Source organism: Colossoma macropomum, unplaced genomic scaffold (assembly GCF_904425465.1).
Source record: "Colossoma macropomum unplaced genomic scaffold, Colossoma_macropomum, whole genome shotgun sequence".
Taxonomy (NCBI): Eukaryota; Metazoa; Chordata; class Actinopteri; order Characiformes; family Serrasalmidae; genus Colossoma; species Colossoma macropomum.
The window spans coordinates 741,636-758,819 of record NW_023495515.1 but is presented as its reverse complement, the minus strand read 5'-3'; the positions used below and the strand labels follow the sequence as shown (position 1 = coordinate 758,819).

The following is a 17,184-nucleotide window of genomic DNA, read 5'->3' as shown; positions in this document are numbered from 1 at the left end:
AAATTGGCAGGTTACAGTCAAGTTGACATAATTTTATTGCTCAGTAGTTGTGATCAGACAGAACATTGTTAGCCTGCAATCAGGGTTCAGACAGAATTTTGTCAGGCTACATTCTGGTTTGCAAAGAATTTTGTCAGGGTACTGTTGGCTTGGGACAAAATTTTATCATGCTACAATTGGGTTGGGGCAGAATTTTGTAAGTTCACAGTCAGATTCTGACCGAATTTTATTGCTGATTAGTTGGGTTCAGACAGAACATTGTTAGCCTGCAGTTAGGTTCAGACAGAATTCTGTCAGGCTACATTCTGGTTTGGATAGGCTACCATTGGTCAGGGTACCATTGGCTTGGGTGAGAATTTTTTCAGGCTGCAGTTCAGCTTGGGACAAAAAAGTGTTGGGCTACAGTTGGGTTGGGACATAATTATATTGGGCTGCAGTTTGGTTCTGGCTGAATCTTTCCAGGCTGCAGTCTAATTCAGACAGAATTCTGCTTAAATACATCTAGGTTCAGTGAGGCTATTGCTGGGTTCAGATCAAAATTTCATCTTTGATTAAAGCTCTATCTCATATAATAAATGCCTTAGATGGATATGCTGCCAACCTCGCCCATTCCTTCCCTCTTATTGCATACTTTTTCTCCTCGTCTGCGGAACAGATTGGACAGTGGCAGACACTAGATAAGGGTCGGGTGTATAAATAATTCAGCTCCCTTTCCTGCAGCCACCCGGTAGTTGCCTCGTCCAGCCGCCTTCCTTCCGTTTCTTTCCCTCTGTCCAAAAATGGCAGGCAGATGCATAAGAGCAAACAATGACCAAAGCCCCTTCAGCTCCCTGCGCTTGTATAGATGTGAACTTGTTCTAAAGAAGTCAAGTGACGGAAAGAAGGGAAAATATGTCTCGCTGTGTATATGTGGGTGTGTGTTTGTGTGTAAGACACGGCTCAGACGATCTCCTCTGAGCAAGAGAAGAGACGAGACATGAGAGGGTGTGTGGTGCATGGGGGTGGGGGGGGTGCAGCAGTCATAAATATTCATGTTGTCTTTGTTTGCTTTTGTGTGTTTGTGTTTGCAGGCCCTCAGACGCTGATGGTTCCCGAGGGACTCTCGCTCCATCACCGAGGGTAGGAAAGGCTTTGCACATCCACTATATTCTGAGCCCAGATGGGTGACTCTGGCAGAGTGTCTGTCCAGGGCAAAAGTTTGGAATCACTGTTTTCACTAATATAAAACCAGTTCTGTGGTTTTAATGATTCCAGATTGATGCCAGGACTCTACAGTATTGCAGCAGTCCTGGCATCATAGAGTCATTTAGGCATCATCATATCCCGTTAAACCCACCAATGATGCGTTGATTGTGGTGTGATGGGGGTGTAGAGAAACTTTGAACAGATGTTTACTGCAGTTGGATGGGGTGGGGTGTTGCGGGGGGAGTTGTTGTTCCTCGTCTTAATGGTGCAAGCATCCACCTCGCAGTAAGGTCACCTCAGATGCCACCTCAAAATTTCTGCCACATCATTGGCAGAACTTTTGAGGTGGCATCTGAGGTGACCAGTCAGATTTAAAGGGGGGAAGACCCTAAACTTGCACAAACATGCATAATGGTGCACTGCTTGCTACACGGCTGGTAAAAAAGGCTTCAACAACCTTAGGAGAGTTTGCATGCTTCACTTCATACCTTCTGCATTTTAGGGATGCGTTGCATGTTGTTGGAGGGTAATTAGTAGATTTCTCAAAAGGTTAAACCTTTGATGATTTGTCATAAATGTGGCTCTTGCCTCATATTAAATGCAGTGTGGATTAAGCTGCAACACATTCCAAATCCACCCCACCCAAATCCCTCGATGGTGAATGGAAGTCCCACTCATGGTTTAGTTGTGGAGCTGGGCTTGTCTCACAGGCTTGTAGGAAGCTGAAAATATTCAGACATTTTAGTGCCCAGAATATTAAACAAGTCTGTATATAATTCTGAAATGACTGAAAAGGCTGTAAAACATTAAGAATGACAGAAACTAATATCCATAATATCTCAAATCTTAATAAATACACAAAAGAATATTGCATGTGTAGCTAAATGGTAGTGGTAGCCATTTGATGCCTAAATTTTGTGTATACCTATGTCCATTTTTGTGTCATTCACTGTCAGAAGCCACATACACAAGGCTGTTTGGGATTACTTAAAGGGGAACTCCAGCCAAAATGAAAAATTTAACCATTGCTGTATCAGTTGTAAATTTCTGCCTGTTTTGGAGGTCTTTCAGTTTTTGAAATCATTGCATATGTCTGGGATTAGTGCATTTGCTTGAATACCATTGATGAATATATTCTGACAGAAGGCAAGTAGGCAGGTCAACATTTATAAAAGTGTTTTATTGTGTTCACATGATATGTTTTATTGTGGTAGTTGTACATGATTTTTTGATATCATGAAAGTGGCAGTAACACCCCCATTTACCCCTCAGTGCTCACTAGCAGCTCAACACAATGTTAGAGTCACAATATTCCACACAAAGAGACAACACTGTTCCAGGTAATCTGATGACAGATGTAGGGGAAAACACACTTTATTTGAATAAATTCATTAAAGCCAATTTTCATTCTGGCCACTAGGGGGTTCATTTTCCCCACACCTCCAAAGTTCAGTGCTGGTCTATTGTTCTGAGAGCACTAACAGCCTCTGCTAAGCCAGCCTCTTTTTAGTTCCTTTATCTACTTCTGCAACATTTCTATTTGGTTTCACCCTTTGTTGCTCACTAGCAGCTCAACAAAGAGTCACAACATTTTACACACAGAGAGCCAACAGTGTCCTAGTTACTGTTAAAATACTCTGACTATATTTGACTATATTAATACAAAACACATGACTGGCAGGAAGGCCAAAAGGGAGCCTATAGAAAGAGCTCCATTTAATTTCCCATTTGTAGCTCATTGAAATAAGCACAGAAATTTTGGTAAAAATGTGCAGATTCTAAGCTTTTCTTGCTTTTGCAGAAACAAATGCTTTGAAAATATTTGGTATATTTTGTTCTTTTATCATCAAAATGAAAAAAAAATGCTAAGACTTTATAATAACAGGTTCTATAATATAATAATAACAAATATCTGTTGACTATTAATAATTACATAATAGTTACATATGCATTAATTAATATTATCACTTGATTTTTTTTTACTTATTTAGTGACACAAAAGAATTCAATTTTGATCATGATAATCAATTCATTTGAAATTTCTAAAGTAATATACATACTCATTTTTTAATAATCATTTAGTTACTTGGTTGTCAATAATTATATAACTTTAAATATTAAGCACTCACTCTGTTGCATTAAAAAATAATAATTATGAATTAATTGTACAAATGTCTCTTTACTACTTCATCATCATTAAGTGGACAATACCTTTTTAAGATTATTATGTATTAACAAGAATTAAGTTTCTTACAAAGATATGTTGTTTTTATGGAACATTAATATAATGCACTTATGAGAAGCATTTGTTTTAATAAATATGTAACAATTATACAATGATTAACTATCATTAACAATCTAACAGGTTGTTATTTAAAGCAGCCTGATATTCTGAAGTGTCTACAAGACTACATCTTTAATTAATTATGTAATTATGTAATTGCATTTAAATGAGTGTGCAGTGTTAATTGAATGTATAGCAAAATGAGAGTAAACTACACCAAGATGACTTCTTGTTTTCCCATGATTCACCACTCGCTTTCTCACTCCCGACCGTTCAATTCACTCCAACCGTCAGCGTGTTTCACACGAATGAGCTGTGAATATTTAAGCGCGCCCTTCTTTAACATTTCAGTAGGCTTGCTCCAGATTTGTGGAGGTGACATGCCCCCCCCCACCCCCCCCCCACACCCCCACCCCACACCTCACTCTGATGCATTATAAATGTCCCATGTGCCGCTAAAGGCCTTACGCACAACTGGCTTTAAGTACTCCGTTAGGACTCCCTGGACACTCGGAGAGGCCATTTTTCTGATGCAGGGTGTTATCCTGCTTCGTGTTACCCCATCATGTGTTTAATAATGGATTTAGAGATGGTGTGAAGGAGCTCTCTGCTCAGTGGCAGCTTCTGCTGTGGTGAAAATCACTCTTGTCCTACAAATCTTCTTGGCAGTTTGTGTGTGGGGGGTGCTGTGCAAAAGGCAGAGACCACCCTTCATTTATTTCCAGTCAAAATGGCATTTTAATTACTCAGTTACTCAGCTACTATTTATCTGATGTAGAGAGTTCTGGTGGTCTATCAGGTCTTGAGTTTAGAAGCCCCATTTTCTATATTTTTAAATAATTATTATCAGATCTTTTATAATATCTTTGATTTTCTCCTCCACGCTAAATATTTTCTATTTGATATCCTCAGAAATATCAAAGGAAATTAAATAAATGAAACGTGGTCTCTGACTTTTACAAAAGTCTGAAGAGGCCATGAGCTGTTGCTATAATTTTCTGGATTGTTATCTTGAGATTGCAAGATAATTAACTGATTATCTTAAGATAACAACTTTGTTATCTTGAGAGAACAAGACAATTAACTTGTTATCTCAAGATAACAATCCAGAATATTTTAACTACCTTATGGCCTCTCTGGACTTTTGCAATAGTTGCCCCACAACCCCAAAGCATAGATCCACTCTCATGCTTAACATTTGGCAAGGTGTTCTTTTCATCAAATGCTGCTTTTTCCTCCAAACATACCTTTAGTGATTGTATCAAAAGAGTTCTGTTTTTACTCATCAATCCACAGCACTTGTTTCTAAAATGTCTCTGGCTTATCTAGGTGTTTTTTTTTTGTATACTTCACACATAAACTTTTGTGATGAGATCACAGACAATGTTTCTTCTGATGACTCTTCCATGAAGATCATGTTTGTGCAAACAGTGCTGCACAGTACAACAGTGTACCACCACTTGTGTCAGCTAAATGTTCCTGTAGGTCCTTTGCTCTCATATGGGGGTTTTGCTTTGCCTTCTGGGCGGCATAAAAGCAGGTCTATCAGGGAATTTATATTCCAGATTTTGGCTTGGCTTCCACAGTTCCCCTTAACTGGCATTTTAACTGGAAATTGCAACCTGAAAGCCTGTCTTTCTATAGAATACAATGTCTACATGGGTTCTCAGAATGAATGATTTAGCATTGCACCATAGAACATACCATTCTATGCCATTTGAATCCAGATTTTTTGAAAGCTCTCTCTCTTTCTCTCACTCTGACTCCCACTCCTATTTAGTCTTTTATTCTCTCTCTCTCTCTCTCTCTCTCTCCCCCCAGTGGTAATGAGTTCATATGGGTGACAGAGTCAGTGACAGGAGTGTTCATTAGCACATCGCCATGCAAACACATCTCATATAGATAGACTGGATAAATAATGAAAGAAAAATATGGAGTGTGCTAGGATGAAGATGAAAAATAACACTGATCTAACATGTATTCACGTTTTGAGTGTGATTGGTGGAAAAACTAATTGCTGTTTTACTCAACTGGTTCAGATCATTAGACTTTACTGTCTCTCTCCTCGACATGACTGCTGCGAAAATCTTGCTGTTTCTCTATAATGTATTGAAATAACTGATAAAACTCTGAGATGCAGCTTCATAATCTTTCAAGCTGAACATTCTGCACTGCATAAATCCAACATGACCCAGCAGTGAGCACACATTTTTTTGTAGAATTGTCCCTATGCGTTTCTTTGGCACGATCACAATCCTCTAGTGCCAAAACTGACATTTGTGCTTTTGTAGCTAATATAGCCGCACATTGCACACCAAGTTTTTGACACCAAGTAGTTTAAAATAGTCATAATTTTAGCTTTTTTTACATATTTTTTTTTACATTTTTTATAAAATGGTCATTTTGCAGTGATGAATCATGACTACCAAAGCTTCAGTTTGGGCTATACATGTCAAAACTTATTTATAAATTAACAAAAAAAAAGCCCACTCCTATAGTAAAGCAAATTTCTGCTAGCTCCTCTATGGGATTTCTAGTAGTATGTTAGGGCAAGGCTAACACTGGTGTTGTTTTGGCTATTCTACACTACACACACACACACACACACATTTGAAGCTTGTAAAATATATTGCCATGTATTTTATCTTGTATATATCAGTTTCACAGTAAAGACTCCTGGCACAGAGCTGCAGCTGTTTTACATCCTTAACAACTAACTTAAACCTGGTTAGACTACAGCTCATATTCACAGTCAGTGACATAACTAGAACTTGATCCCATCAACTGTCAAAATGTGATTGGTTCATTCTGTAAGGCCTTCAGTTCAGCTCCTGAAGGCTTAACCAATGAGAGAGCTCTCTAGATCTGTCTAGATACCATAGAGAAGTTTGAAAAAAATATAATAAGTTTAAATAAAAGAATGATGATTATATTTTTTTTATTTCACAGAAATTTTTCGGCCTAAATTTCCCTGAGGTTTCCATATGGAATGTTTATAAATATATTTAATTAATTAATTATTTATGAATAATACAATTAATTACTTATAATTGACACAATTGTGTTTATTTACATTTTGCAAAAGAAAAAAAGTTTCCATTAAACACTTTACATGCAGGTATTGCTGCTTAGCAACACTGCCCAATCAACAGACAAGCCTTCGGTTATATCATCATCACTTTCATCATCGAGAATTAAATCAACCAAAAATTTCTGAGGCCATTAAATTGATGAACACTTCATGATAATTTTTTTTAGCCTGACTGATAATCAAACTTTCCATCTTGTTAGAATTGGAACTGCTGTTTCCTTCTTTGCAACAGCTGGTGGCTGTTGCTAGGATACATGTGAATAAAGTAACTGAAAGGATAATACAGAAGGAGAATGGACCTGTGGTGGTTCATTTTAATGAAGATCAACTAAGGTATGCCTTGATGTCAATATTTCAGATTGGATCAGGACGTCCCTAACAATTTGGCCATTGTGTTGGTCAACTTTGCCGAGTGCTTGACAGTGCTAGCATCAACATGCTACTTACATTCATTGACCACTTTCTGAGCTTCATCTACCTTACAGGTCCAGTATACAGAGACTGTAGCCCTTGGCAAGGTGTCACTTTCATCAAATGCTGCTTTTGCATATTTCCCACTTCACATTGTAGCCCAAGTACAACTCCTGTAGCTCATCTGTTGAGGCACAGCTTATCAGCTCCCCTCTACCCCATTCATCACAGGACCACTGTTGACCAGAAATGTCCCAGCTAGGTTGAAAACATACCATCACCCAAAAAGCCAAAGATCAGCTCTGTGGTCAGAAACTGACCTTTGATGAAGGGCTAGCAGATGGGCAACACAAACTGTGCAACATTAGATGAGCCACAGTCTCTAACTGTACACCAGCAAGGTGGAGCTACAAGGCAAGGGTTTTTGATAAAGTGGCCATGTTTGTGCATTTGCTTATGAGTGTGTGCACTGTCCTGTTTCTGTCCAGCTTCAGCATGCTGCCTAGCTTTGAGATCAACAACAACAAGCTTCACCAGCTGGGCTGTTCATCTCCCTCCCCCCAGCCCAGCATGTCCACAGCAGCGGACGGCTTATGAAAGCTTTGCTTTCCTTAATGCAACATTCCGGCATTTTTCAGTCTAATCTCTATCTGCTGTGCCTATATTGTAAAGTCAATTTCTGTGGACAATAATTCAGACATATTTTCCTGTATTCATAAAAGAATAGAAACTAACTGAGTCGAAACACACTTATATTAGAAGCCAGTTGTATCTGGCTTCAAACAGGCTTCTGCTACATTGAGTCTTTTTATAGGTTTGACACACGTCCACACCTCGGTTATTATGAGAATCTTATCACATAAGGTGCAATATACTTTATTTTGGTCTTTAGTCCTTAGAAGTCCGGAGCTGTAATGATTTAGTATGCAATCAATTTCCCGTACATAATTTTTTAAATGTAATAACAAGGGCTGTCATATGATTAAAGTCATTAATTGTGATTAGCTGAATTCTTTTGTGTAGTTAATTTTGTTGCATTTGTCTTATTTGACCCTAAACAAAGATTTTCCATTTGATGCAGAGATCACATGAAGCTGAATATGAAAATCACATGGTTTCCTTAGAGTGAATGCAATTTCTAGGGAAAGGGCCTCAATTTTTTGCCAAACAAGTTGAAAGCATACAATTGTCTACAATGTCTTTGTATGCTGTACCATTAGCATCACCCTTCACTGGAATGAAGGGGTCTGAACCCTGAAAAAACAGCCCAGACTCATTATCCCTCCTCCACCAAACTTTAATGTTGGCAGCATGCATTCCGGGAGGTAACGTTGTTGTGCAGAATCCAGTGACTGTGTGCTTTATGCAACTCCAGCCGACGCTTGGCATTGCACATAGTGATCTTAGGCTTGTGTGCACCTGCTCGGTCATGTAAACTTATTTGTTGAAACTCCCGGCACACAGTTATTGTGTCGTTGTTGCTTCGAGATGCAGTTTGGAACTTTGAGTGATGCAACGAAGTATAAGCAATTTTAATGCGCTACACGCTTCAGCCCTCGCCGGCCTCAATATGAGTTTCTGTGGTCTACAGCTTCATGGCTGAGCTGTTGTTGCTCCTAGATACTTCCATTTAATAGCACTTACCTTAAAGGCATCCTACGACAGTGCCATGTGTAAAATCACTAAGGAAATTGCATGGCTATGTGCTTGATTCTGTACACCTGTTAGCAATTGAAGTGACTGAAATACCCAAACTTAATCATTAGTAGGGGTGTCCACATACGTTTGACCAGAGTTAATGGTTCCAGCTCTTCCACAATTGTAGCCTTTCACAGTAACACTGGCTATGTAACATTAACATAATATAAAATAATACATTTTTGTGTCCCCAGCCTTTACAGATATATTACACTTAAAAGTCATGTGTAAAGGGTGAGCGCCATATTTTCAGGTAAAAAACATTCTATTCTGAAATTTTAACTACAATAATCTATGCATGACTATGAAATATATGATTTAAATAACATAAAGAAAACAAATGCCAAATAAATATTATAAAATCTATAATGAATGTTGTTGTCCCCAGGAGTCGTGTCACTGGTGTTACTGCGTAACAAAAAATCTCTTATTTTGAAATAAAAGTCACACTGATGACATCACTCGACTTCCTTTTACCTGTTTTCTGAGGATCTATGAAGAAAAGCTCATGGTGAGTCCACTGTGTCTTTCAGTTATCAGAGATTTTCTCATTTAGCTCCTGATTTCATATGAAGCTTTTAGCTGAAGTCACTGGTGTGACCGACTTTATTCTTGGGTAATTTTGAAAAAATAGAACACAAATGGATTAAATTACATATTTTAGTGGATATTCCATGATTGACAACATGTGGTTTTATGCTGTGTAGCAGCCATAAATGCATTTTTCATTAAAAATGTGACTGGTAGACTTTCTTACCTGTAGCACCAATGAGGATTGGTAACACCAGTGACACCTGTGGAGAGATAGAATAGTTGATGTCTCTGTAGAATGACCCATAAAGCATCTTGTCAAAATGTGGGCATGAAAAAGTTCACAAAATGACTTTATGCATGGAATCCATTAAAAAAAGCATCCGCTGCTCCCATAATCACCAGCCCTCCTCCTGGACATCTGCTTTTCTGCACAGTTTAATTAACCTACTTCATGATGCTCCTCCCCCTTGCGTAACACTAAAGTATATCATCCAGCCCATCTTGGATGTGGAAGAAGCTAATTAGCTGGAGCAGGTGTGGCAGATTGTAGTTGGAATTAGACTCGGCAGGAAGGTAGATCTCCAGGACCAGGGTTGGTGACCACCGCTCCACTCTTTCAGGGTATCAGGGTCTTGCTGTTACAGGTCACCCAGGCACATCTTTTGAATATCTGGAGCTATAAATCCAGAGGTAATGGCAGCTCGTGAAACAGTTGCCAAGCAGTGATTGATTGGAGGAGAAATGAAGACATTCAAGGATGAAACGGTGATTACTGGGATTTTGATTGGCCATAGAACAATGCCAAGGTTAAAATTATCATTGCATCACTAGTGATGTTCTCACCATCAAAGCAGCTGTTTAGAATTTGTCATAATTGCTCAAGGAGGCCCCTTAGTGGCTTTGGCCCATAAAACCCATGGGATGATCCAGGGCTCATGGGTAGCTAAGGGTGAATACTAAGAATGAAAAAGGAAGTCAGAATCAGCTTGGCTGCAAAATGCTGAGATGATAACACCATGCTCCTCACTTAAGGGCGAGCAGAGGCCTACCTGCACGGAACACCAGTTATAGATCCTTTGTGTTGGGGTGTGTGTGTGTGTGTTTGTGTGTGCGTGTGTGTGTGTGTGTGTGTGTGTGTGTGTGTGTGTCTATGATCGGATGCTGTGCATCATGAGCTGCTCCAGCAGGGCGTGACGAGAGACAGAAACCCTCAATAAATCTTATTTCATGCAGAGATGCACCTCGTCCTGCCCTGCTCTGGCCAGATTGTGCTGAGGCAGAGGAATTTGAGTAGAATACTGATCAATGCATCATGATGAGATAGAGCGAGAGTGAGAGAGAGAGAGTGAGAGAGGCAGAGGAAGGGAAGGAGGGGAAGGAGGGGTAGAGACAAAGAGAATAAGAGAGCAGTCTTGGAGGAGCATATTAAAAAATAGTGCACACAGTTTATAAGCTTTTAACAAGAACTAAAACATTTAGGAAAAATCTTTTAAAACCATGCAGCTCTTCCTTTCTAGCCCTGACCAGGGTGAGATTACTGACTGGGCTAGGGCCCCAGGGGCATTTGGCTGGCAGGGGGCTCTAACTGCCAGGGGCCTTGGGGAGATCAATGTGGCCCAAATTCTTGAGACCATGCATTGCGGGTGTAAACATTAGCCCTTGAATATGTGCAAACAGCTAAATATCTGTTCTAAGGCACAACAAGTATTATGTTATTATTGATGGGATTTTGTTGTTGCCTTACACAAAAATCAAATCTTAGATATAGACATGATTGCATGTTGGAATTTTCAAAATAAAATGAAACAAAAAAGATAACCTGTTCATAATGTGATAAAATGGTTTAATCCTTAGTTTTAAGTGTTACTGTTGGAGCGTGGGGGGCCTCCAAACCCTTTGCACCCAAAGAGTTTTGCAAGGCCATGATTTGTCCCTGGTCTTGACCGGCATATTTTTTTTAGATAAAAGCAACAGGCTACCAAAGGTTGTGCATTACAGTGAATTTACCACCGTTAAGGGATGTTGTTATGTGTGAATATCAGGTTTTACAACATGGTTCAGCCTATTATAGTGTGGAGGGCCTCCAAAACCCTTTGTGCCCAAAGAGTCTTGCAAGACCATGATCTGTCCCTGGTCTTGACCAGCACAATTTTTGGATGAAAGCAATAGGCCACCAGAAGCTGTGCATTACAGTGATTTTACCACTGTTAAGTGGTGTTGTTATGTGTGAATGTCAGGTTTTACAACATGACTCAGCCAATCAGGAACTACACTTTTCTAACCTTTGACTTTACATCCATGTTGCACATGCAGTCCACATTTTCAGGTACAAACGTCATTTCTGTCAAAAATTGCATCCTCCTACAAACTACTATGCACATTTTGGTGGTTTAATGTGACACAATACCCTTAATTGAGGATATCATATATTGCATTGTAGACATACTAACAAATTCCAGATATCGAAGGAGGAGTAGACTTCAATTCCAACAGTGTCATGTCAGAGGCCCTTTTACCTTAATTGGCCAAAGTGATCCTTATTTCGCATGAAAAAAAATCTCAGTTTAAAGTGATCTGTGAATTGTCTTGCATTTCAACAGAGAAACGTGTAGCTAGCTTTGACTTTAATGTTCTTGAATTTCCTTCTACAGTAACAAACAATATCAATATCCTAATTTTCGCAGACGTATTAGTCTTAATTAGAATCTAAATCTTTTTGAAAGATGGAACTGCAAAACGGCCTCTTCCACTAAAGAATCTGAAGCTACTAGAATCCCAGTTGTTCTTAAGACTACAACAGCTGCATAACTGCATGCAAAACAACTGTAGTAATTCTAAAAATTCATAAAGGAATAATCGTTCTTGGGGTGCGATTTTTTTCACAAATGGATGCTTTTGTTTTGGCCTTAGACACTGCCTCTCTAGATGCCAGTGCACAGTCCTGAACTGTTAGAGTTTAAAGTACAACTGGTAATTTATTAGTTGGATTATTAAGCATAATTTTAATGAATCAGGTATTGGATAAAAAACCCAATTCCTCTGCCCATTTTTGGTTTCTTTTTTTACTCTGTTTATGCCACTGTTGTAAAGGTAAGGTAAATGGACATTATATGGAACTTTCAGCAGTGTGGAACATTTTTAGAATTTAACAAAGAGATCTAATATCTCCAGTGTTGAGCTTTTTTAATAGATTATATCTACACCACCACGGCTTCAGCTGTTTCCAAACCAGCCGTATTTTGTCTAAACACAGGCACACAAAATGCAAGCAAGTGGCTTTTACTTAGAGTCCACTTTCTGCCATTTGCCAAGCATTCATGGCCACCAGAAGCATTCCAGAAACATAATCTCATACAAAACTCTCTCCTGTGATGTTTCACTTGTGAGTGGTTAAAAAAAAAAAACTATTGAGGATCTTTAACTTTCTCCTTTAATGGCATGCCCCAGGCTTAAAACCAGCATTTAACAGCACATTAAAAATACTGAAAGAAGCAGGTTACTGCCTGTATGTGAAAACGCCACGTTTGCCTATAAAATGGTTAGTTCCAATATGTAATTTACAACAAAACTAACAAAAAGCATCAGTTCAGAGTCTATACTAACTATATATAAATTAAGTGACTTTGATGCAGCATATTATACTTAGTACCCATGTTATCAGATTAGTCATAAATGAGTATTAAACACTTTAACTATTACTATTTTAATGTATCCTAATTGTATCCTTCTGCATTAGCCAGCTCCAAGCAACAGCTCTAAAGCAATTTTACTTTATCAAAAGCTCGTTCCACCTTCAAGACACATCATCAGAAAGGTTTTTAAAATGGAAAATCTGGAAAATCTCACATGAGAGCGGTGGTGTTCAAACCAGTCCTTGGGGAACCCCAGATGGTCCACATTTTTGCTCCATCCCTACAAGTTAGGTTGGATCAAAAAACTGGACCACCTGGAGGTCCCTGGGGACCCATTTGGAAACCAGCACTCTAGAGACTACTTTGGCACCAATGTGGCATGTTTACAATAGATATTTTTGTAACTTTTGACAAAGTGACACTGTACAGTACTAGGATCAGACTGGTGGGGGTGGGTTGCGGAGGCAAAAACTGGACTGAAGCTTACACCAGTGGTAAAAGCAATGAAGAAATTCAATGCAACAAGAACCTGACACATTAATAATAGAACAGCAAGAGGCATCTTGGCATCAAATGTATACAAACTTCCACTTAATCCAGATGTAATTAATCAAGCAAGACATATTTGGTGTCTAAATTTTGCTTCTTTAGTATATCAAGATGAATGTAGCTAATGAACACTAGAAGTCAACAGTCACCCAAATCTGCTGCATAACTACATCCTCAAACATCTCTTAACCAGCTCAAACAGCATCCAGGTATGTCACACAAACTTTTTGATGTGGTTAGGACATGATATAACTCAGCTAATGACAATTCCAGAATGTAAAAAAAAAATCTATCTGACTCTTCAAACATTGCTAACACTTACTGGGGCTGGTTAAGTATCTGAAATGGAGGTGATTAATGCCTAAAAAGCTGGGGAAGGCTATGAAAAGATACCCAAGCACATCTAAATTGCAATTTCCACTGTCCTAAATTGCATTGAGAAATGACTGTTTAAGGGAACTGTTGATGTCAAGGCAAAACAAATAAAATAAACCTTGAACTATTTCAAGAAACTCAAGCTGAAGCTTGTGGAATGGCCCTCACAATCTCCTGACTTGAACATCACAAAATATGTGTGTGTAGATCTTAAACATGCAAGACAGACCAAGAAAATCAAAAATTTAGAAGTGTTCTGCAAGGAAAAGTGGGTGAAAATTGCAAAAAAAAATTTCTTTTGTCAAATATAGATTAGATACATTAACATTTGTAGAAGAAATTGTTACTTTTCTGTCTGAGGTCATGTTTCTTTTCACTTCAAAAATGAACAATATATGGAGTTTGGCCAGCATCCAAACTTTTGCATACAACTGTAAGTGTAAACAACTGTTTGCAACTGTAAAGAATCAAGATGTTGGCTGATCAACTACATCTTAAATAAGATAAAATAAAATAAAATTGTGTAAAATAGATTTTTCACTGAACCATTTTAGATTCAGGTTTAGGGTTGACTTAGTTCAAGCACTGAACCTTGTAGCCACAGAAGAACATGGTAAGACCCCATAAAGACATTAAAACATGCCAGTCTGTGTGTCTGTGTATGTGTTTAAGCAGCATTCTGGATAACACCTCCGACACACAAGCACAGGCGTCAACGGTGCCAGGTATCATGGCAACATCGCCACGGTAACTGCTGTGGGTCTGGGAACAACTGGAATCAAAAGGCGTGGAGAGATTATAGACATAAGCTGGAGGAAATTGCAAAAGCATCTTTCAGGCATTAGGCAAATGTGAGGTGTAATCCACAGCAGAAAAGAGATGTCCTTACAAGGAAATTGTTGGTGATTGGACAAGATGAGAGCATTCGTCTCTCCAAACAGGAGAATTTGTAACTCACCCAAGTCCTTATTCTTTGCGTAAGAAACATGTTTTCATATAATATGAAATCTTTGGCAGGTTTTTGGCATAAAAGATAATTCAGCCTCTTCCAGTCTAGACAAACTGCTAAGCTTTTCTACAGCTGGCAAATCAGATATAGAAATCTGAATATGCAAATCAAAACAAATATGGAAGGACAGGGTTTCAGCTACAATAATGGCTTGGCAATGAACAATGCATTCGGCAAAGATTGTAAAATATATAATTAATCGTGTTCCATAAATTTTTCTATATTCTTTGAACAATCAATCAAATTCATTTGACCCTAACTATGCTAATTTGTCTTTGTCCAAGGCCCAGTACCACCCATTCGTTCCTGCCACTCATTCGTGACCATCACTGCCAAGGCATGGAACAGGAGTGAGATTAAAAAAATCTTTTAAAAATTTTAGGTTTGTAACCTTTGAAATCATAACATGTTGCAAAGCATATAGCAAAGGACCCCCTTTACTCTGTGATCCTAATTGTGCAATGCCAAGTCATTAGCCCTTGCATAAATATTCATTTTTTAATCATAGTTAAGCTGGATCAGGGGACCTGGTCACCCCAGGAAGACCTTGAATAAGTGTTATTTTAACATAGCATTTGGAAAATTACAGGAAAGCATACACTTGAGTTCAAGGACAAAGGTTTATATAGGTGTCCAAGTACAAAGGCTAGTTCATACCTGTTTTTGTTAGACCTAAATTTCACTTTAACTGAGTAAGATAGTGACCTTTCGTGTTTGATCTTTTTTACAGTACCAACATTTATTTCTGTCCAGTTGTCTGCTTCACCTCAGCCTAATTTGACTTAGAAATGACCAGGCTTAGTTGGTATATTTGAAAAGGGGAATCACCGAACTGTGCTGGTGGATCAGAACCAGACACCCCTGGCCAATAAGAGGATTGGGACAATTCTCGGTGGGCCGCTAGGTGTGTGGGGCTGCTGAGAGAGCAAGGAAAACAAACTGTATTAAAGCCTTCATCCATGTTATACTGTGATTTCTAAAGTAGGCCCATGTAAAATGAATAGAGACCACCTGGAACAAACTATGTTTCCCAGCAGCTGGGAAATGGGATCAACTATTGGCCATTGGAAGCATTCTGGTGCAGTCTTGGGAAACAACAGGGGTTTTTACTTCAGTGTCACTGTTAGTTTGAGAATTGAGCACCTCCCAAAAAATATCCAGTCAAGAGCAGCTCTGTGGTCCAAAACAGACCATTGTTGAAGGTCTAGAGCAGCCCTTTCTCAACCCTAGTCCAGGAGACACAAAAATGTGCAGGGCCAGGGGTCCCCCAAGACCATGGTTGGGAACCACAGGCCAGGAGGATGGCTAACCTTTTAGGCATCAACAGCCCCTAGGTGGAGCTACAAGGTAGGGATTTCTAATAAAGTGGCAAGCCTTTAAAGACTGTCCAGAAATGCATTCAACTGGAGATCATGGAGATGCTGCCTTTTGAAGTGATACTGGCCACATGTCTGTAGCAAGCACATGCAATTTTCCACCATTGCTCACCTTTATAGATTTGACCTGAAAGGGTCGTGGTCAATGAGGCATGGGGACTTTATTGAAGATTGCACTTAGAGAGGGGCATTTGTTTCAATATTGGCCATCACCGTGACTCGACCTACCCACCCGGACCCACATCGAGGACCCCACCTGCATGTCAAAGCATCCCTCCGCTCCACTCGCCCTTGGGAAAATGGCCTGGGGTCGACTGCTGCCTTCTTTTATGCCTCGCTGCATTTTTAGTCCAGTGACAGCCAATCAGAATGGTGAGTGATTGGAAGCATTAATGTTACATGCTCTCAATTTGTACAGCATGGTGAAACATTTATGCAGGTCTTGCGGCAGCAAGGGGTGATAAATATTAAAACGCTGATTGATGTGGCTTGGAGCGTCCGATAGCTTTTGTTAAAAGACACACATGTGGAGGGAAAGCTGAACATACATCGCAGTGAATTTGATCTGATGTTGTTGCAAATCTGGCCTGAAATATCACAGAATTGCTTGGCAACATAACCTAAAGGGAAGTAGGCCGTGTGATTGCAGGTGCCACATCAGTAGCCTAACATTGAAGAAGACTTCCATAGATATTCCTATGAAATGTTTCATTTTAGAGAAGCGTTGTAGTTCAAGTTAGTGGTGATAAGAGCCAGACGTCCATATTTAACCGGAGACTGCAATTTGCGGGCAAAACTGTAGGTCATTTCTAGCCTTCATACCTTCAGAACGGTTTAAGATACAAACATGATCCACATATCAGGACATTCAGCAGACCCGCCCCTAACTAGCAAGCATGACGACATTGAGCTGTGATGTCAGCGTCAGTGAGGGTTAAAACAAAGGTTTAAAACAGCGCCTTGATTCACACATCAGATCACTCATCAGACTTTGCCCTCACCATCCAGAGTGATTTCATCCGCCTGTGATGATCCATTTG

General features: G+C 39.3%; 1 protein-coding gene across 1 annotated transcript in view; it reads left to right on the top strand.

The window, feature by feature from the left end:
• Positions 1-1,005: 1,005 nt before the first annotated feature.
• The window catches only part of lrfn1 (leucine rich repeat and fibronectin type III domain containing 1), a 98,352-nt gene continuing 82,173 nt past the window's right edge, over positions 1,006-17,184 (top strand). The window contains 1 exon segment of the mRNA XM_036562794.1: positions 1,006-1,119. The gene's annotated coding sequence lies outside the window, so the exon portion shown is untranslated.